General features: G+C 33.9%; 1 protein-coding gene across 1 annotated transcript in view; it reads right to left on the bottom strand.

The window, feature by feature from the left end:
- The window catches only part of LOC118194985 (lysosomal cholesterol signaling protein-like), a 203,376-nt gene extending 180,207 nt beyond the window's left edge, over positions 1 to 23,169 (bottom strand). The window contains exon 1 of the mRNA XM_085817366.1: positions 23,145 to 23,169. The gene's annotated coding sequence lies outside the window, so the exon portion shown is untranslated. The remainder of the gene's footprint in view (positions 1 to 23,144) is intronic.
- Positions 23,170 to 23,879: the final 710 nt, after the last annotated feature.

Below are 23,879 nucleotides of genomic sequence, written 5' to 3'. Positions count from 1 at the left end.
GGAGGAAAGTGAATTGTTTGTTAACCTGACTGATAAGAAAATTCATAAGCAGAATGATTCAACGAGCTATGGATAAAAGTGTTGCAGGATTCTGGGGAAAGCAATAACTTTCATTTCTAATTTTCCTAGAAAGACAGCTGTAGCTCTATTTGGACGTCTTACCGGACATGACTGTTTGCGAGACCATCTCTACAGATTTGGAGTGATGGATTCCCCAAACTGTATTTTGTGTGACTCCAATTAGCTTATGATTTTGGAACATTTAAATAATTGTATTGCACTTTCTGTGTATGAGAACATCGTTAAAAAGTACTGGAGAGCCCGTGAACCAATGGCTTAAGCGCTAATTTTTGGCATTTGTAAAATAAAATATTTAATTAACACACGGAGAAAACTACCCATTCAATCATTCTAATCACCGGGAACCATAACCAAGACGAAATACCAGTGCTCATTTTCCCTTTATCTACCCACTGATGGGTTCCGTATATGAAGGAAATCAATGAAACTCCCTTATGTAATGCGAAGGCTGAGAAGCAAATAACTAGCACTAGTTTTCTACTATTTTGACACTAGTTTCCTTCTATTAGTTTTCCATTCTACCATACATGCATCGCAAAGCTAATTATCTTGTCACCGAAGAAAACCATTAGCTTGTTGTTTAAATCTGTACTACTATTCAAATACCTTATGAGAAAACTACTGTAAGATACAGTTCAACTGTTATGATTAATACTGAATGCTAAGACGCATGATTAACCATTTAGAAGTTAAGGATACTATTATCTGAAGCATTTTGGATTCGGTTTCGAACGACAGAACGAATTGAATGCATGATGTTGTAGTAGTCACCCCTACATGTATATAAATACATCCCATATTTCGTTAGAAAGCCCTCCACGAAGACATTCCTTCCCTTTGGCAGATAACGCACGTGTGTCTGTACAGTCAAATAACCCAATGTATTCGATGAGAACTTAGAATGTATTTATTAATGAAACGTTTATATCAGTTTTGTTTCAGTAATGTCATAATTAGCTAAGGGGTAAACATTTATTTAATCATAGATATTACATGAGTTTGCATTTACTAAAGAAAATAGAAAATAATTATATATTTCTGATAACGCATATTCAAAGCTTTAATAAAGTTCAAATATTAAATGTTTTCAATTAATTTCATTAAAACTGGTTGTAGAGACATTAGGTATATTTTTGGAAGCAGGAGAAATGAAAAATTAGCAACGCCTTCGCCGGGAATCGAACCATGGACTTCTGAAATACGGGCTCAGTGTGCTGACTACGCTAGGAAGGCGGGAGAAATACTTTACATACTCCCCCTTCTAAAGGGTGACTGGGGTTTTTAGTGGAACCATTCGCCAAATCCTGGGTGAGGAGAATCATTATCCAACACCTTTTTAGTTCGGGCGCCACTGTAGAGACATTAGGAATATTTTCGTAAGCAGGAGAAATGAAAAATTAGCAACGATTTCCCCGGGAATCGAACCACGGACTTCTGAAATACCGGCTCAGTGTGCTGACCACTACACCACGAAGGTACGCTAGGAAGGCGGGAGAAATACCTTACATGGTAACTTTTTCTTCTAATTTTATTCAAATGATACCTTCTGTTATGCTTTCAAAAAATGAGCATGGGATCCAGATGAGTATATGAAGATAGGTATGTAGAGATGAAGCATTAACAAAATTTAACTAAAGCAATTCAATACCTTTCGTTGCAATGAAACTAAGGAAACTAACCTAGTATATAAAGATGTTATTTGATTATGGACAAGACATGTTACTGGAACGATCACTTATCGAAATCTGATAACAGATCATAATATGAAAATTTTCAAAAACTTGTTGGGAAAACATCTTCACTTTTCTCTAAAATTAAGTACTGAAAGAAAGGTAATGTGAACTTTTAAAATTCAAGTTCTAAATTAAACGAAAGATGGTAATATTTTATTTTTTAAACAAATGACAAATAATAATGTTACTTTAACTAAAAATTCAGAGACGGTGGCAGGAACAGGATGAGGAAAGGCTTCTTTTGTTACAAAAATTTCAGTCTCTGAAACATGGAGTGAAGGCTGTCTTAGTGAATTCCTTTGATAGCAAGGTTGTAATTGAAACAGAAGTTTTATCTTCTAAAGGCATTAAGAGCTTGAATGGGAAGTATTGAAATATTCACTGTGGTTTTGTCCAAGGTCAAAAATTAGATCTCTGAATAACCAGCTCCCAGTGCGCTAACTGTTGAATCATAATACGCTTGGAAGGAATGTCGTTAAATTTCTTACAACCTGAAGAACAGACAATAAAGAAATAGGCTAAAAATGAAGTAAACCAACTTCTGAACAAATTTAAATGCATAACTTTATAAGGTATTTCTCCCGCCGTTTTAACATGCCTTCGTGTGTAGTCATCACGCTCGGACCGCATTCGAGAGGTCAGTGGTTCGAGTCCCGGCGAGGGCATCGTTCATTTTTCATCTCCCTTGCCTCGAAATAACCTAATGTCTCAACAACTGTAGAAAAGGTTCAGTTGTGTAACTAACATTTCAGAAGAAAAGAACAGTTAACATTTCAATATAACAGTTAACATTTCAGTAGAAAAGGTTCAGTTGTTCAAACAATCATGGAGCAGTTTAATGCAAAGAAATGTTTAACTGTTATTAATATTCTGCTTTGTCATAAAATATACCAACGGGTTATCTGCTCCTTAAAATTAAATATTTAGATATTGGTTTGAGAGCATTTCAGAACTTCAAAAACATGCCAAAAAGGTATTAAAGAGTATTCCAGTAAGTAATCTAAACGAGCTTGACGTGCCTAAAGAAACGCAAAAATAGCTCATTAATTACTTGCAAGCCATATTACATAATATTAAAAGATATTTACTAATTAGAAGAATGATACTATCATCGAAGTAAAATTAAACAACGAAAGTATGTCAACAAGACATTCAAATACATCCCGGATGAGAATTTCTATTCTAGAATGAAGTTCTGTGAAATCTTTAAATATGCACGGCTAATTGGTTAGGGTAGTTAATTACCACACCAATACTGATGAGCATTGGGCGATTCATTGATGCGGGAAATCAAATATTATGGTTTGAATTTGTAATATGGTATACTGGAAGATATATCGTCTTACCTTTCGTAGAGAAGTATTGGTAAAACTTTTGCTGATTAGGTGGTGAAAGATAGGTTCTGCCATACGACGAAAATACTAAATTGCTCTCTTGTGGAAGGGATACATTTTCATAAGAACCGATCTTAATAATTTTGAGAAATGAATTTTTATTCCACTCTTTATATTACTACTTTATAAATTTAACAGTATTACAGTAATTTAAACATGCATTCTGATATTCTTCAATTTAGTTTTATTTAAATATTTTTGTTCGTTGTTAATTATGTAGGCGTATAAAAGTCTTTCAAGTTGTTTTCCAAACTTTCATCCTGAAAAAAAAAAAAAAAAAAAAAAAAAAAATGGGATTTTTCAGTCCAGCTGCGGAAGCAGTCGACAAATATTTACATTCTGAACATGAAATACTGCCAACTGATATTGCCATGCATTTGGGAGACCAGATTAGACTTTGCGCGAATCAAGTGTTAGTAATAGCTGTGGCATTTAAGCTGTAATATTTTGCATAATTTTACAAATGCATTTTAAACATTTTTTATAATCGCGCCAAATTTACAAATACGGTTCCTTGAGCTAACTTCAAAAAATATTTTTTCCCAAACATTTAAATACATTTTATTTTAATGAAATACCTGATATTTTTGTAACACTATTATTCCATTAAAATTATGAACTGAAAGCAACTGAAAATATTTTCTATTCGTTTACTAATTTCCTGTTTGAATATATGTTTATAGTCAGATCCCAATTTTAGTGTTTTCACGGTTTAACGCTATTTTTTCGCTTTAATAAAAGTTAAATATAATAGTTTATTCAAGTTTAATAAAGCTTTAAAAGTTTCAGTCTTTTCATTATTAGCCCAAAGTGGCGGTAGTCCAGAATGACTATTAGTTTCGAATCGGCATTTTGCGTTGTTTCACTATAAATGTCAATTTCACTTTCCAAGTTGTTGCCACCAAAAATTATCGCCCTGTATTATATTTAAAGAAATTAAATAATGAAGAATCTGCATTAATGTATGTATGTTTTTCGCATTGTGAAAAAAACAGCGGTACCTAAACCCATCAAATTAAAAATAACGTAATCCACCCGAACATGGGCACCCGGTCGCCCGAATTTCGAATTTGTTTTATTATCTAATCTCCTTTTTTGTAAAATTTTAACGAATAACTTTATGTTTTCAAAGAGCTAGCGATGGCAACACTGTACGGAAAATAACAATTTTATCTCCAGCGCGCGGGGCTGTCTATCGGAAATTCTAAAGATATGCTGTTTTTATATATTTTGTGATATTGTTGCTGAATTGAATTTTATGTGATTTAAGTGCGAAGAACATCATTATATTTAATAAATAAAAGCAACAAACAAAACTTTGAAAACACTTTCCTTTAGGCGTAACATAAAACCTGAAAGCTTTCACGTGTTATTTAACTTCCTTGCACGAAGTAAAGGAAGTACTGTAATTGCGAAAATTTTCGGGTATCATATTTCAACGAAAATATTCATGTTGACTGCTATCTAATGCAATTTAACGATGCTTTTGCGTGACATATGTACGTAAGGAAAGAATAAATGACTCTTTTTCCAAAACGGGTTGCAAAAAGGATTTAAAACGGATTCATAAGAGACTTTTTCGTGACGTCTATACGTATAACGTATGTATCTCGCATATCTCAAAAACGAGTATCCTCAGAACGTTGAAATTTTGTATGTAGGACTATTATAACATGTACACCTCTCTTTCTGGTTGCAATCGGCCTCATCTAAAGTATATATATATATATATATATATATATATATAAATTGACTTTCTGTTCCTTGTAGATGGTATATGGAAAATTTTCTTATTATAAATTATTATGAATTGTTGGTATATATATATATATATACATATATATATATGTATTCACTCTTTTACTCGGCTCCGTGAGCTCACCCACTCTTTTACTTCGTTCAGTGAGCTCATTTTTTTAATTTTTATACATTGATAAAGTGTGCAATTTTTGCTTTAAAATGATTGATTATGTTGTTCCTATGTTCCGGTTAAGGTTTTTATGCCTTTAGTCAACCTGCATGCAATAGTTGTAGAACTATCAATAATTTAAAAGTTAAGTAATTGCGGCTAAGCCTAATATTTTTAACCATAGCAGCCATATTTGTTTACATTTGAAACTTAGTAGAATAGTGAAATCTTTCTGCACCTTCAGTGTCTTTTTGTGGGGTGGAAACAAAACTTAACTTTCAGTTTTGTGCACCAAAAAATCTGCCTTCTTGCTCGCTGGCCGAATTGCTTTCTTTTGCGTAGAAACTGCAATTTTAATTTTAAAGATTGTTTTAATTGCACTTGGTGTTTTATATTTTTCAATTTTTGGTAAAGATGTTTTGAGGTTTTATGCATTTTTGCCTTGCCGCGATGTGAGAACTGAATTAATTGAATGAGCTCTAATGAATTTCGAGGAAATAAGTTTAAATGAGCATTGAAAATTGAATTATTATTAACACTGAAAACCAAAATCTGAGGCGGACATCACATGATTTTCTTATACGTCCTATTAAATTATGCACATTTTTGCGGCATTTCATTTAAACTTATTTCCTCGAATTTCATTATAGATATATTTCTCATTCAATCAAATCACTTCTCATTTCGCGGCAAGACAAAAATACATAAAAACACTTAAATTTAGCTTCTCGTCGCCCTAGGTAAGAAGACACTGACCGGTGCATCAATTAATTCACTATACTACTAACTACTTAAAATGTAAACAAACAGCCACTGCATGAGGCCTAGCAATACTTGAACTTTTAAACAGGTGATATTTCAAACCTATTGCATGAAGATTAACTAAAGGCATAAAAACCTTAACCAGGTAAACCTTTTGGAAGTGTAATGAATTTTCATAAAACTTTCAAACGTGTTGTCAGTTTGATGAGAAATCTTCACCTGGAAGAAAAAATTCTTATTTAGTCCGTTGACATCTCGGCAGCCTGTATTTCATTCCTCTCACAATTCTGATGCTTATTAATACCTCAAAATTATAAATATGGTAGAATAATAAAATACAATAGTGTAGTAAGTGCTTATTAGTTAAAAAATTACATAAAAATGCATAAAAAGCACACGTTACAATAAGATAACGCACAAAATAAATATGCAATGATCCAAAATGAATATAAACCAACGTACAATTAAAACAACTTTGTTTAAATAAAACACTATATAATGACAGTTTAAAAGATGCAAAATTTAACGCTGTACAAAGAACAGAAAAAGAAATTTCGAAACTAAAACGCATATTTTCAATCAAATTTCTTTTCTGAATAATAATTAATTGCGGGAAATGTATTCTTAAGAGTAATGTTGTTCAATCTTTGTAGGTTATATGCAATATATCTCTTATTTATGCACTTTGTTGTACACGCACTGACATACATACACGTGCATAAAAATCTACAGATATATATATATATATATAAACTGTAGTAAACAATAAGTTCTAATAAACTGAAAACTAAATCGCATACTGAAAGTTACAGCAAATTAATGGTAACAATTGAAAATTCAACTAAACAACAAATTTAAAAACATTTAAATGCAACAAATTGGAACCTAAATGAAGTTTGTTCAATATGGTTTAAAGAATCACTGCATAAAATTTATATAAGTAAAAAGATTCTTAAAAATTAATATTTTGGGCTAAAATTAAAACCGAAAGCAGTTTCAAAAAGCATACTTAGAAGCAAGAAGGCCTAACAAAAACAAAATCTGACAAAACAGGGCAAACAACCATTTCAAAAATTCGAGAAATAAAAAAAAATTATTTAAACTTATTAAATAAAAAATTTTAAAAAGTGTTTAAACTAAAAAAAATGTTTAACAGTTATTTCTTATACTTTTTGCTTCTTTCATTAAAAATATTTTCATATTTTGTCCTTTCTATCAATTTTATGCTAGTATTGTTTATACTAATTTGAACAAACTTCGCTTTGGCACTACTTTGCTGCAATATACATATATTAGCTTACAGTATTTAATATATAACTAAGAATATTTAAACTTAGCATATTAAGATTAGTAACTTTAGTAAAATGAGAATTGAAATATGAGTTAAAATGGCCTTCATTTAGCAAACTATTTTTTGTTTTGAAATATCCATTAAAGATAGTTTAAAGCTTGCAAATATTGGTCCATTTATATGTGTTGTGGTTAAACGTAAAAAAATTCAAACCGAAATGTATTTCAAGCACGGCTTTTTATAATGTAAAAACTAAAATTTCTTTCACTAGCGAAATGTTTCAAGTAAAACATAAACATCTATACATAATACTTTAAATTATGCATACGTCTCATTTTTTATAATGGAATGATAAATATTGTTTAAATTATGAATTAGGAAATGAAAATTTATCTGTTTTTATATAACAGAAAACATTAAAATATAATATTTAAGCAAAAAAATGCCAGTTTCAAATGCTTAAATCAAATTAATACTGACAATAAATGAAAAAATTTCTTACTTCATCAAACGCTGAAAATTCAACCAGAAACGTATCCATAAAAATATTCACGTTGTTCCTGAAACGAATTGTATACGAAAATGGAAACAAGTAACTGTAACGAGTAAAAGAAAATCGACATTTGCGCTCGTTCAGTGACAGCAACATTATGATTATTTCAGATAATTCAAACTTTATTAATTTGGCCGCATAAGGAACTGATAATGACCACAAATGCTTTGTAGATATCTGCACGAATAACGATAATGGCATGGCAAGACACGAATATGTAATTTGTTAACTGGGGCGCAACGTAGAGATCATGTCCGAAATGTGACAACTGCAATATGTGACATTTAAAAAAAATTAGATCTAGACTTTGAAAAACTATGAAGTTGACTCATTTTCTCTCTGCTATGAAATAATTGATTTGGCATTAATTTCTCGTACAATAAACCTTTTAATTAATTAGTGGAATTATTGGATTATATATGACAGTTACCTTAATCCAATTCATTGAGGAATAAAAAACATGTACCATATTGTTTTCCTTTTTGTAATCTATTGCGCTTTTCTGCTGTTTGTGTTCAATTCAAAGCAATCAAAAAAATTTTTTTTTCAATCGCCCATGCTTATTTCTCATTTTAAACGAATAGACTTAAGGCACACATATACGTGTATAGACATATAAACCTAGGTTTGTATACACTTTATATCTAGTACTTTCTGTATTGTTTTGAATTCTTGTTTTTTTAACAATTATCGATAACAGTGCACCATTTGAAACAAAATAGGATGCTGATAATCATACAAGAAATTTCACGTAAGAAAGGAAATTATATGAGCTGGATAATTATTATCTTACCTTTCACAAAACTTACAAAAAGTGCATTAATATTTTTTATCTTCATGCATATTGGATTAAATTATATGAATGTAATATAATTATTATTTTATTACTTTTATTCCATATACTATTATTATTATTATTATTATTTGAGGAACATACCCTGAGTGATTGAATTTTAAAATATTATCGCTTACGGATAATAATTTGCACCCAACTCGCAGTCAAGCATAGGTCACATATTTATTTCATAAGCTCTAATTTAAAATTAAATTCGATACAAGTAAAACTAGTACTGAAAATTACTAGTACCCGAAATTTCATTATTATTGACCTAACGGTTAGCAGCTAGAGGAACTGTATTTCATTTACTCCCACAAAAATTTTTACGCAGACATAAATTGAAAATTATTTTAACTCTTTAGTTCATTGAGAAGAAAAGTTCTAAAAAATATTCTACAAAATGAGCAATAATATTTCCCACTGGAAAAACAGTTTAAAGTTCTAACAGCACAGTATTACAAACATTTTGTATTAAATACATTGTTATTTTAAATATTGTATAAAATAACTAAAGTTTATAAGGTATTTTCTCCCTCCTTTCTGCATGCCTTCGTAGTGTAACGGTAGCACACTCTACGCGTATTCCAGAGGTCCAGGGTTTCAATTCCTGCGAGGGAACTGCTTGTTTTTTCGTGTTTTCTGCTTCAAAAATCCTAATGACTTTACAGTGACACCCGAACTTATTGGTGGTGGGTTCGCTAATTCTCAGTCACCTTTAAAAAGGGGGAGTATATAAGGTATTTTCTCCCTCCTTTCTGTATGCCTTCGTGGTGTAACTGTTATCACACTCGGCGCGTATTTGAAAGGCCCAGGTTTGAATCCTGGCGAGGACGTTGCACATTTTCATGTCTCCTACATAAAAATAACATAATGTCTCTACAGTGGCGCCCGAACTAAAAGGAGGTGGATGCGCCCGAACTAAAAGGAGGTGGATGCGTCTGAACTAAAAGGAGGTGGATGTAGATTCTTTACCACCAGGATTTTTTACCACCAGGTAACCTAATGCCCAGCCGCTCCTTAAAAGAAGGAGTATAAAGTATTTTCTCTCTCCTTTCTGCATGCCTTCGTGGTGTAACGGGAGCACACAGGGCGCGTATTCGAGAGGTCCAGCTTTGGAGTCGCGGCTAAGGCACTGCTCATTTTTCGTGCTTTCTTTTATCAAAATCCTAATGAATCTAAAAGTTCATATAAGACTTTTAAGTTACATCCCTAAAACTAATTACTCCAGTAATCGACGGTACCTGTTTCCGTGATTTTAGTTTTATGTATACTGAAAAATATTTTCTAAGGTACTGCCATTTTTCATGAAAATGGAATTTTTATGAGCATTTGGGGATTCGCGAAACGAACATGCCGTACGTGTCATACTGAAAAATAAACGGGTTTTTTAAAAATTTACTTACAATTTGGAAAGATTAGCATTCTTTCGAATAAGCTTCTTGAGTATTTAGATTACTTCATTCTTTTCTTCTTAAACTTTCTCGATAGATTTAGATTAAAAACATTACCTATCTTTTTATTCAAGACCTCATCCGATTTCTGATGCCACTTAAGTAAGTAACAAGTATTATTGTATTATTGTATTGGATAATTATATTCACTAAAGTCATGAAAACAAGCTACAATACACAAATACATAAAAAAGGGAAAAGAAAGAAGGGCTTTAATACAGATATTCCAACAATAAAAAGACTAAGACTAACCCGCATACGAACACCTTTCATAGTTGGATGTAATATTCAGGAGATAAAAACTTATATAATAAATAATGGATTTAACAGCTTTGATCATACTACGAACTTGCTGATGAATGGCGTGGATCTTTGCAATAATAGCACTGGCAAAATTAATTGCTCAAATCAAATGCAGCATATTGAAATTCAAATTCGGCATATTGAAATTCAAATTCAGCATGTTGAAAGAAACGAGTTATATAGAATTAATTTGGAAGAAATATAAAACAAGTCCATGAATTGTTTTTTAAATACCTGACTATATAAAGAATCAAAAACATTAGGTATGTGTAATCATTTCTTTCGTAAAATATATATTAATATTGCATTTTACTGTTCCGTGGAAAACCGCATGTGTTTTTCATCACATGTAAATATACTTTTTGGGGACTGAAAGTATTTCATTAAGTGACTCCGGGTGATCCTGCAAACAGTTCTTCATCAAATTTAGAAAAATTACTGAAATTTCATTTTGCTAATAATTTAATATGAAATCAAAACCTGTAATTCTGCGTGATTCACATTTTTCGAAAGTTGGAGGGAGATATTATCACGTAATCTTTGCTAAATTTGAATTGAATATTAAGTTCAGTGTTCGCTGCGACTTTACTATGTTTTTACGAGTACCAGTTTTACGTTTGTAGCTCGAGCTGATTTATTTTCAACAACTACACTCTTGTTGGTGAAACATGCAACAACATGAAGATATCATCAGAAGTGAAAGAAATTTATTTCATGTGCAATGTGTGGTGACAAAAACAAATGTTTAAATTTATAGAAAAATACAAGCATATTAAATGACCCAAAATCAGTATTTAGTGAAGCTGCCATGAACTGCAATAAGAGTATGTAATCTTCGGAGCACTGAATCATACAGATTTTGAATGTATCAAAATTTCTTTGATTATATATATTTTTAATACATAAAAACCTGTTCGATTTAATTATACCTGAAAAATAGCATTCCGTATTGCTTCCATCCGAGGCCAGAATTAATCCATATTGGCTATGGGTTGAGTGTTACGAGCGAAACCCTCCTTTATGAAATTCTGGACGTGTTCAGCAACAATCCCAGACGTTTATGAAATTCCACATGTCGAAATGAGCAGACCAAGAAGCGATATCAGAAATGCTGACAAAAAAGTTTGGGAGCATTCCAACATTTCCAGCAACATGTTAGCAGGGATCGTCCTATTGAAATACAGCCCCAAGGAAATGAAAGTTAAGACGTCATATTTCATAGTCTGCTTGTACTGCTGGTCACAGTACCTCAGCTTAAACAAAATCGTCCATCATTCCCGTTGGCACCACCGGACCATCCCGTTTGACGATTGTCTATTATGACGCTTCCATTCAGGAAGATGGCGTTCACCCCGCCATCTGAAGTGAACTTGATCATTGTAGTCCTTCAGACAAAATCGTGATTTTTCAGAAAAGATTGCCTGTGGCCAATCGGCCAGTGGCGTGTGCTGATAAAATTTCTATAGCCGTAGATGTCGACGATTTTGTGTTGAGGGGAAGTGTATACAACAAAAATGCTTTACACAGCAGACGCCAGAGAATTGTTGAAGTTCATAATGGCACATCTTTAGAAGTGCTCCAGCTTTTTAAAAGCAGTCGAAATGAAGCATCACTGTTATTCGGATAATGGACCTGTTATGCTGTGCTAATGTAATATTTCGTGGTCCACCTGCAAAGTTTGTAACTTACCACCCAGTTTTCTTGAACCCACTGCTTGCACACACTAATGCGAAAGTATGCTCCGTAGGCGCTATGATTTCATGAACAAAATAGCCTTCTTCTGGCAAGCCACCCATTTCTTCCCGTTTAAACACCATAATTTGCTTATCCTGGGCCCTCTTTTCGACAAGTTATAGTGATTTCTTATGAAATGCTCACCACTGACAGATAACGAAGGCTATATTTAATGTTCCAAAATAAATAAAGCTAACAAAATGCGACTTTCTTTATTTTATCTTAATTTATAAGGCTAACAGAACAGTTCCGTAAGAACTGCTCACCTCACGCATGCCTAATGTCTCTGAAATTATAATCATATTAGAATGAATATATTACATCATGTTTGTTATTAATATGTTGTTATTAATATGTATATCTTGTTTTTATTAATCTATTATATCTGGATTTGCATTTTTATGAGTTTCAAATGATTCAAATATTCAAATGATTCATTCATGCTGTTGCAATTTTTATAAATTGGAGTATATATTTGAATGCTTTTCCTCATTAGAATTTCTATGAACATTTGATTCTGAAGGCTACACACTATTACTTCGAGAATAATTGATGTGTTGCCTCCTTTATCTTCTAATTTTCTGATCAGTGTTTTTTATTTTATTCAGTAAAACATCCAAATCATGGTTGATATAAACTTATGTAAGGAAGATATTCGAATCTAAAATACAAAAATACCCAACTTTCGATAATTGGTCTCAGACATCTCAAAGCATCACTGACTGATGATCACGGAAATATATCGGAGATTTAGATACTGACATTTTGAAACCTCAGACTTAAAAACTAAATAATTCTATGCTAATTATGTAACATATGGCGTTAAAAATATCTTTTAATAAATAAGATAATGTTGCCAGTATTTATGAAAATTATTAGATAAATGTATTAAAATCTGAATGTGTCTTAAATTATATCAGTTGCATGTATACATATACAAATACAGATAACAAAGAAAATACGTAACAATGAAGAATAGTGCTTAGAAAACTGGCTATTTAGCCAGTCGCGTAGAATATAAATAAAAGATTTTATGGCTCGCGCCATCGCAATATTTGTCAGTCGGATGGAGCCAACTAGCGTAATGTAAGCAACAATACTTTATTAAACTGCTCAATTTGGAAAGCTTCTACTTGACATAATTCTAATGTTAAAATTTAAAATCTATCGAAATTTATTTATTCCAACTCATGTTGTATATCCGCATTTAAAATTCCAACTCATATTGTATATCCGCATTCTGCAGGTGTAAATTTTCATTAATGAAAACTTTTAGTTGGGAAAAGACGAACACATATTTGGGGCGGACAGTTTACCTAATACGCAGACTTTATGAAACTGAAAGCATTTTTTTGGCTAAAGGCATATTTTACGAAGCTGAAGCATCTGCCGAGGGTGGTTTCTATTGTTTTCTCAGTGTGGGAGTTGTCAGCTGTTTATTTGCAAAATCTTTCAAAGGTCAAGGTTAAGGGATTGGAATTATGAGGAAAACATTGTTCTAACAATACAGCCTCGTTTCGGACAAACACGCACGCAGCTGTTACAGTACATTAAATACCATTTCTACGAAATAGTACCAGTATTTAGGGAACTATAGTAAAATATTAAATGGAAACTATAGTTGAAGTTCATTGTAATGCAATTTTAGTTTAACTGAAATTCATTTTAATGTAATAATAGCATTTGAAAGTTTTCCCTACAGTTACCTAGGAGTTGAACAGTTATACTTAACAGAAAATTTTATTTTCTTTTGAATATAACCTTCATTCTAAAACAATTTTTCCCAAATGCATAGGATAATACTGGTAACGAAATTGAAAGAGCACTGTTTGGGGAACTTAATGTTGAAACTAAATATTTTCATTTAGTCACCAAAATAACATTTGCAATATAAGTATTTTGATAACTTCAAAAACTATTTCTCATGGAATTATACATGAAATTCGAGAAAAATAAGAATATACGAAATAATTTTATTATTTGAAAGAGCACTTTCCACAAACACTGATATTTGCAATAGCTACGGGCTTTTTATAGTCTGTAGTCACAGTATTCAATTGTTGATGAAGTAAACTCGCATAGATCTTCAAAACCTTAATTAATAAAATTTTTAAATCTCATATTTGGGCTCATGCATTCAAAATGAGTAAACCCTGGATGTTTATGCTTTAGTACAATAGAAATCTATATGAAATAATAAAAAATAATGCCTTGTTACACTTCACAGTACAAAACGTTGAACATTTTAATGTCTTATTGAAACTTTCAATCGAAACTTGATTTAAAAATACATAGCTTAAGTAAAATTTCGTTTGCGAAACACATTTCGGATGCCATGATTAAAAAAGCCTGGAAATTAAATAATTTAAATAAACAAATTAAAATGAAAATGTCTCTAGCGACTGAACGGGTAAATACGTGTAAGATGGAACTACACGTATGGTAAATAGTAAGCATACATGTGTGACCTACCATTATCTAATATGAATGCAGAATATTTTCTGTCAGTCACAAATATATTATGAGTAGCCATTCAACCAAGAACTTATTTTCGTATTCAAAGTAGTTTAAATAGAAAAGTAGCAGCAAATTTCGATTGCAAAATATGACGCCATTTACATTTGCTAGTGAAATTGTTCTATAAATTAGTGTTCAAGATATTGTTTTAATCAGCATAATATTGATCAAGACAGTTTTCAAGTGTTTTGAAAATACTCGTATTTTCAATTCTGTTGCAACACATCCCTTTTAAATTCTGGGTCATAAGAGAGGAAAAAATATCAGCAGAAATTATTAGTTTAAAAATACTTTTGATGCTCAGAAGCTGATTGCCAGTAAGGTTGGAAAAATAGTCATATAGTTTGTATATTTTGGAGGAAAGAACGTGGTTTTGCAAATTACCAGTCCTGCGAGTGTTCCCATTTGATAAAATGCAAGAATTTCAATTTATCTTCAACTTTCATTCTACAGCTACTTAACGGTTTTTGAGCGATGAACCAGAATAAACGCATTTCTTAATAAATACCGATAGTTTACTTTTTAATTAATTAAATTTTAATTTAATTAATTTATGTCGTTTAATTTTATCTGAATTTCAAATTCTTTTAACATGTTTAACTGTTACAAGCGAATTAAAATACGTGTTGTATGTTTAATTTGTAATACACCGGTGCGCAAAATTTAAGGTCGGGTGTAATGTCATGCAGGTGTGTTCCAGTCGACCGAAATTATACCATAAGAACAAAAATAATAAAAAGGCATTTTATTGAAAAGATAAGCACAGAGCGCAATTACAGAGAAGACGTTTTATTGAAAAGATAAGCACAGAGCACAATTAGAGAGAAGACAGAAACGTCCTGGCAGGCTCCTGGCAAGAAAAATCCAGTCTTAATTTTTTAAATGTTCCTAATGATATTCTCTTTATGAGCAAATATCTACATATACCTGATATTATGTTAGAATCACTATGTATATGTGGGATGGCATCGTTCATTATAATCGGATGACGCGAGAAGCTGTGAGAATAAATCTTTTACTTTTCCGATGATAGAAGTCAGACGATTCCGCCATTAAGACGATGATGCGACTGAAAGAAGTTTGCATGTAAAAGACGGTCGATTGTCTTCATCTGTAAATATAATCTACATTGTGTATTTCCTTCTACACATGTAATCACTTTGTAGTTTATAGCAAATATTCATATTTAATTAAATTATCGAGTTTTCCATAAATCGGACTAGTTTATTAGCCCCTAGATAGCCACCTTAAAAGTACGTTTACAGACATCATATTTCTAGACAATAAGTACCGATCCTACAGATTTGTATAGAGCTAATGCAAAAGAGGACATAAATTTCCCTTGCTTACCAGCGTTAAATAACCTTGTCCTGGCCTGTGAATAAGCATTTGAAATGAAAGAACTGTGTACAAATCTGCAGATTATGCCAGATGTAAGTAATCTTCCTAAAACAACGCTATTATGTTATCAGGTTCAATGTTCCGTCTTACTTTCTTCGGGAACATGCAAGGACCAGACTCGGAACAGAGAGCTTACTAAAGCTATGTTCAATAACTGTGGGAAGTAGACAGGATACACAAGAAGGGTATACAAAACCCTTTATTTTTCTCTATTTACAATAACTTCCGTACTTCGGAATACAAAGACCCACTACTTGTGGTCTAAACGTAAAAATATAAAAATAAAACTAAACTCTAATTTGACTTTAAAATAATACACGTGGAAGATTGGCCTTATATTAACAGGAAGCCGTATGTAGTACAGAGAACTGTGAACACTACAATACGTTTAAAGTTATCAAGAGGATTAAACCTCTGGCCTGGAAGACAACCAACAACTGAGTAAAACTTCTAAGGTAAGCGGCCTGCTTCGACTAACTGCTTCCTCTCTCTCGCTTGGCAAAAAGCCACAACTTAAATACTTGGCGCTCGCCAGACAAACTTTGCATAAATACGTTAACGCTTATAATTCTGGCCGGAAGTAGAAAATAAGAAGTGATAGTAAAGATTTAAAATAAAATAAACGTTAGTAAAACTTAAGATCCTTACATACTTCCCGCCAGAGTTAATTAGTTTGAAACTGAGGTCTAAAACGACCTTGTTGAAAACTTTTAGCTCTAGAATCTAACGCGAGGCCAATCTTTTACAAACATTTTTCGCTAGAAACTAGAAATTTAAAAGAAAGAAATTTGTTTTTACAATAGCAGCTCCCAGGACACGCAATTTTTTCATCTGTACTGCATCTAAACAGGAGCTTTTATTCAAATCTGGTTCCTTCCAGAGATCTGGAAGGAAAACTAGTTTAATGAAATGTTACACAATGAAATGGCAAGTAACATGTATAATTATATTTCTCTTAACATTCTTATTTCATTCATGACTATTTTAATTATCTCTCCCCGTGCTCTCTGACATGTGTTGTAAAAGAACACCAAACACGAATGTGTTTATGTCTATGTGTTCAACACTTCCTCCTACAATCAAAGCACTAACGTGTTAAAAATTCAACATACCAAGACCTCGTAACACACCCTAACTTCAACTCTAAACCCTGAGGTACTATTCTGAAAGTGGCTAACTCTGAAGTGTAGCGTCAGAGAGCCTAACTACATTCATTCAAACTTTAACACATATTCACCATGATTTAGTCTTTTTACAGTCACACGAATAAAAAAAAATTTTAACATTACTTTCACTTTTACCATATCACGGTATTTCTTAACATTTGAAATAACAGTTCACATTGTATATAAGAACATATTAACATGCCGTTAATTTTACGCATTTGACAACATACATTAGTAGTACATTGTTAACTTCTATTCTTTTCAAAGCAAGTGCCAATTTTTCTACATTGAAATACTACGTTTCAAAAAGTCTTTCAGACTAAAACTTCTTTCTTGCCAGAATGTTTTAAATAAAATTTATACAATAACTTTTACAATATTTAAGTCTTTACACATCGCTATTATACATCAACTTTAGTTTTACACGCGAGTAATTGAAAAACATAATACCAAAATCGGTAACAACTCATTTCTCGCCCTTTTGGCGATAAAGGTAGACCTCGCATGAGGTAAAACTTCTTGAAATCTGCCATTTGCAGTAAGAATGAAAGATTAACTTAAGTTTGCAAAGTAACATAAAATTTTACTTATCTTTGTGATATTCGGACATTCTTTTCTGAGCCCAGTCCTGGAAAGTAGCGTAGATTGTTGTTTGATTTATCCTCCACCGTGTGCGGGCTCGCCCTTCAGTGCCTTCCTCTAGAAGCTTTCTTTTTTTTCCAGTTCGGTCACCCTTGAATACCTTCTTTTTCGCCTCTGCCTGTGGTCTTGGCCGTTTGATGGCAGCTGGTCTTGGCGGAACCGGGAAACTTCTTTCGTGTTCCTGCTTGGACCTCGTTGCTGGCCGTTCAAATTTTCCTTGTAACTTTCCCTCCGCCGCCGGTGGCCCTTCCGCAGTTCGGCGACATTTGCTGCGGAGAGTCCTGTCGGATGAGTAGATCTTCCGTTTTAGAGCCGGGTTATAGTTGCCGTCATTTCTCCTGGCTCTCTTTGCATTCGTCGTCCTTCTCCCTTCTTCATTCTGGGGGTGTTCGTGAGCTCTCTTTTTCTGAACGGTGGAACGGCTTCTTTTTCTTGTTACCTTCACTTTTCCGGCGGGGAAACATTCTTTTCACTTGCTCCTGCCTCTTAATGGCTTGCCCTTGTACTTGTCGTTGTTCCACCTCTGGAGCTTGTGTCTGCCGTGCAGGATCCTGCAAAAGATCTTTGAAAATTTGCATTTTATTACGATCATAGTAGGGTTTGATTTGATTAATGTTTGCGTAGCAGGTTTCACCATTTCTAGCTTTTAACACTACTACAGCGTGAGTTATTTTTTCTATGACATATGGTCCTTCAAATCGTGGAAAAAATTTGGCAGTTTTATCTTCTGGTGCTGAAGAAAGTGAATGCTTAATTTTTAATACTTCATCCCCTACTTTATAAGTTACTCCCCGTCGTTTCAAGTCGTAATACAGCTTTTGTTTTCTCTGTGCTACTTCCGTATTCTTTTTTGCTTCTTTAATTAGTTTTTCTATATCACCCATTTTAAATTCTGGGGCTCTTTGTTGCACATAAAATAATTTATCTAACGGCGTTATAATCTTTCTGCCTAAAAATAACTCAGCAAGAGTTTTGCCCGTTGTATCATGTTTTGCGGTCCTAAGGGCGAAAGCAAATTCATTGGCATAGTTATCCCAGCTTTTATGAAACGTTTTAACATAACTACGGATAATTTTCACTATATTTCTATTGACCCGTTCCGCTATATTTGATTGCGGCCATACGGGACCATTTCTAAATGACGCATGCCCAGTTTTTGGCACATGTCTTCAAATACATTACTTACAAATTGAGGACCATTATCCGATATAACTTTAGGGGCGCCCGTATTTTAAAATATATTTATTTAAAATAGAATCAGTAACTAATTTCGCGGAGGCTCGTTTTAAGGGAACAATTTCGGTCCACTTACTAAAATGATCAACCATAACAAGGAGATAGCGACTTTTATTTAACTGACTTTTTAGGAAAGGGCAAAATAAATCGATGCCAATTATTTCATTTGGAAATTCGGATTTAATACTATTTAGAAACCCGGCCGGGCGGAAATTAATATAATTAACTGCTTGACATGTTGGGCAGGACTGGACATACGCCCTTGTTAACTTTTGCAGTTCAGGAAAATAGAATGCCTCGCGTACGCGTTGGATAGTTTTTCGAATACCAGCATGAGAAGCTAAAGGGCTGTCATGGAGCAGCTCCTGCAGGATATTTAACCTAAGACTAGCTGGGATAACAGGTCGAAATTCGTTGTTGGAATTCGTAGTTTTTGTATAGAATAAGGGACCATCTATTAGTTCGTAATGGGCCGCCCTATTTCTTATCGCCACAATATCCTGGTGGCTAAAATTTTCAGGATCCTTTAAATACGTATAAATGCTTCCAAACTTAGGATCCTTACCCAGTTCGGTTATTACAGTTTCTCGGGAATTTATTGTACATGCTGTGAGCATTGCCACCTTTACAGTATTACCTTCTTCATCTATTTTTATTCTGGATAGGGCATCTGCTATGATATTTTCCTTTCCGGGGGTGTGCTTGATTACCAGATTATACTCTTGTAACTTGAGTGCCCATCTTATTAACCTTGGGGATAAGTTTTTCCCTGAGTACAATCTAGTTACCGCCGCATGATCAGAATACACTGTTATTGGCGCCCTTCCAAAATAGACTCGGAACTTTTGCCTGCTAACAGAACTGCAAGTGCCTCTCTCTCAGTCTCGGAATAATTTCTTTGTGTTTGATTTAAAGTTCTACTAAAAAATGCCACGGGCTGCTGATTTTGCGAAAGTACCGCTCCTACCGCATAATCCGAAGCATCCGCTGAAGTTTCTAAATTCTCATCCTTTTCAGGAAATTTTAACACAGGGGCTTGCGTTAATGCTTGTTTTAATTTTTCGAAAGCACTATTGGCTTCGGCCGTCCACGAGAATCTCGCCTTTTTCCTTTTTAATTTTAACAATAGTTCAGCCATAGCTGCAAATTCTTTTATAAAGGACCTATAATATGAACAAAGTCCTAGAAAAGAAGAGAGCTTCTTCGCCGTGTTTGGAGTCGGATACTTTTGTACAGCGATTATATTTGATTCGTCTGTCTCGATTCCTTTCTGAGATATTTTGTAAACTAAATATTTTAATTCAGGGGCTGCAAATTTGCACTTTTCGACATTAACTTTTAGACCGGCCTCATTTAATAAAGAAAACACCTGTCTTAAATCCTGTACATGTTGGTCGAGATTATCACTAGTAATAATGATATCGTCTAAATAGATAAATGTGGACTTTCCAAGAACAGGTCTTAACACAATGTCCATACATCGCTGAAATGTTGCCGGCGCCCCTGAAAGGCCAAACGGCATACGCAAAAATGCATAAGTGCCAGACTTGGTTATAAAAGCAGTCTTAGGCACGTCCTCAGGCCTAACCCCTATTTGAAAATAACCACTCGTTAAGTCTAAAGTCGTCATATATTTGGTGGATGTTATGTTGCTTAGAATTTCTTCAATAATAGGTAACGGATATACCGGATATTTAGTTATGGAGCTTAATTTACGGTAGTCAATTGCGAATCTCCACCTTTTTGGATGTGTCAAAGGATAGTCATTATTTTTCTTACATAAAACAACCGGGCTAGCATAACTACTTGAGATGGGCGTTATGATCTTTCTACGTAGCATATCTGTGATATGCCATTCTATAATTTTTTCCTTATTCTTATCATACCGGTATGCTTTGTGGCGAACTGGCATTGAATCTCCAGTGCCAATACTATGGTTAGTAACCTGAGTAAATCCTGGAATATCACTAAATAACGAAGCAAATTCACTTACCACTTGTCGGATTCTTCGCTGTTCTTCATTAGGCAGGTGGTCAAGATTTAACATCGGCGGTTCAGCCTTTTCTCCACGAACTGGTTTCATTGTCAGCTTAAGGGACGCTTCATTAAAATACAGCGTTGCTTGTGCCTCTGAAAGAAAATCTATTCCTAAAATAATATGTGCTTGCAGATTCTTTACTATGAAAAACATCACCTTTACTTGTTCGTCCTTGATACGGACATACAGCGGTAATTTACTTATACACTTACATTTTTCTCCTTGCGCCGCTAACACTGTCGTATTATCCGAATTATATATGCGGTATTTCCGAAAATACTTCCTAAAAAAATCTTCTGCCACACAGGAACACTGCGCGCCTGTATCCAGGAATGCGGTGGCTGGGATGTTATTCACCAACACTTCAATCTTCGGAAGAGTCAAATTTTTCACCATTACTGTATTTAACTTGAAGGAAGAGGGCTTTTCTTGGCCTTCGGATTTCCGCACCCTCCCGTCAGCAGAAATCCGTGTTAGTTTAAATCCTTTTTTCTTTCCATGCTTTCCTTCTTTTTCCACTGGCCTTGAGACTTTTTTCCTGGATTGCTATTGAACTGTCGACGTTCGCCGGCTGTATTTGAATGCTCGGGTTTCCTTGCCCACTGATTCACTTTGCTTCCGTAGCCGTGTGCTTGAGTTTGCTGTAGTCTTGGCGCACCAAATTGGTTTCGCTGTTGATATTGGCGTCTTCTTTCAATGTCCGCCGTTCTTCTACTTTCAAACTGGATTGCTAGCTCAAATAACTTTTCCAGTGTAGTCGGATTTCTTAATTCAATAAAGTCTTGCACTTGGGGCAGTAACCTCGGCAAAATCACTTGAATTATCTCAGGATCCGGACGGTTTCCATACAAGAGTTTGAAGACGTGAATTTTTCTTAAAATAAAGCTCGAGAGGTTTTCGATTCTTTGCTGATATATACTAAAAAGTTCCGTTTCTAATTTCGCACGATCCCTTACAACAGGGAAGGCTTTTACTAGGGCAGAAATTCTCGTAAGTATAGGTGGGACTTCCTGCTTGACCCAAGAGACTTCTGCCTATACACTTGAACCAGTTAAGCGCTTGGCCCCTCAAAGCGCTGTTAGCTAAGGTGACTTTCTAGAACTCATGCACTGGATACAGCATGAAGTGGTCATCCAATTTTTCCAAAAAACTGGTTACCGGTGAGTTTCCATTAAATGTTGCTTCTGGTTTCATCGAAGCGCGCATGGTCTGGACGATGTAACCAAATCCTTCCAGGGCTGCAGCTGGCATTTCTGGATTCTGAGCCGCTTCTGCAGGCAGCACAGGTTCTTCTTGAAACTCGGCCATGATTATTCTTCTTCGTTGGGCGCCACTATCAGGTTCAATGTTCCGTCTTACTTTCTTCGGGAACATGCAAGGACCTGACTCGAAACAGAGAGCTTACTAAAGCTATGTTCAATAACTGTGGGAAGTAGACAGGATACACAAGAAGGGTATACAAAACCCTTTATTTTTCTCTATTTACAATAACTTCCGTACTTCGGAATACAAAGACCCACTACTTGTGGTCTAAACATAAAAATATAAAAATAAAACTAAACTCTAATTTGACTTTAAAATAATAAACGTGGAAGATTGGCCTTATATTAACAGGAAGCCGTATGTAGTACAGAGAACTGTGAACACTACAATACGTTTAAAGTTATCAAGAGGATTAAACCTCTGGCTTGGAAGGCAACCAGCAACTGAGTAAAACTTCTAAGGTAAGCGGCCTGCTTCGACTAACTGCTTCCTCTCTCTCGCTTGGCAAAAAGCCACAACTTAAATACTTGGCGCTCGCCAGACAAACTTTGCATAAATACGTTAACGCTTATAATTCTGGCCGGAAGTAGAAAATAAGAAGTGATAGTAAAGATTTAAAATAAAATAAACGTTAGTAAAACTTAAGATCCTTACAATGTGTTTAATTTTGCAAAAATTGAAACTTTCTTTCAATGCTAATTTTTAGAGTCTTGAAGTATTCAGTGTTTTACTAACTATTAGTTTTGCTTGAAGTTCATAGCAGCAATGATTAAGTTAATATTAAAAACAAATGCTTATAAGAGCACAATAATTCTCAGGAAAATGTACTTACGTAAAAACATTGAATATGCCTCTACAAACTGTCTGTTCGTAGATTTGGTCAAAGTTCGTACGTCTTGGTACTAAGAAGAAAAAAAAAAGAAAAATATAAAAAATTTCATAAGTAGTCAAAATTGAGATCTTGTTTGAAATTCTGTATTATAAAACATTAAACAAAACCCAAAAAGGAGCGTTAATTACTCTCAGAATAATAGTACCTATTTCATGAAAAAAAGGGCTATTAAGCAATGCTTTCTAGTTGGCAATTTTACTTTTCTATGAAAATATTCTTAAATTAAAACTTGTAAGAAATTTTCCTTTTCCTATGCGTGACTTCGCGATGTAACGAAACGAACTCGATTAGTAAATGGTAGGACCAGAGTTCAAATTCCGGTGATAGCTTGCTGATTTTTTTTTTCAAGCTTCCTGCTTCGAAATGAATCCAATAACTCTCCAAGCGGTGCCCGATATAAATGAGGTGAAGTGGTATAAGTCGTGAAGCCAATGGCCTAGCTAAAAGTCGCGGAACACTAGTAGCTTGGCTTTTGTTGATTCTAGATCAGCGCGCTGGCTGTATGGACGTTTTTGCAGTTTTCCGCATGTATAAATTTGATACAAGCCACCTTGTTTTAAAAAATCTTCCATGATGGTATCCCTTTCCTAAAGCAGTTAGGCCTCATGTGGTTTGCCGTAATCAAATAACGAACCAAACTAAACCATAATTTGTCACTACCTGAATTTGGCGACT

Source organism: Stegodyphus dumicola, chromosome 5, assembly GCF_044657685.1.
Source record: "Stegodyphus dumicola isolate Sdum_Otavi_A_Nest chromosome 5, ASM4465768v1".
NCBI classification, from domain to species: Eukaryota; Metazoa; Arthropoda; class Arachnida; order Araneae; family Eresidae; genus Stegodyphus; species Stegodyphus dumicola.
This window is presented reverse-complemented; position numbering and strand designations above follow the sequence as displayed.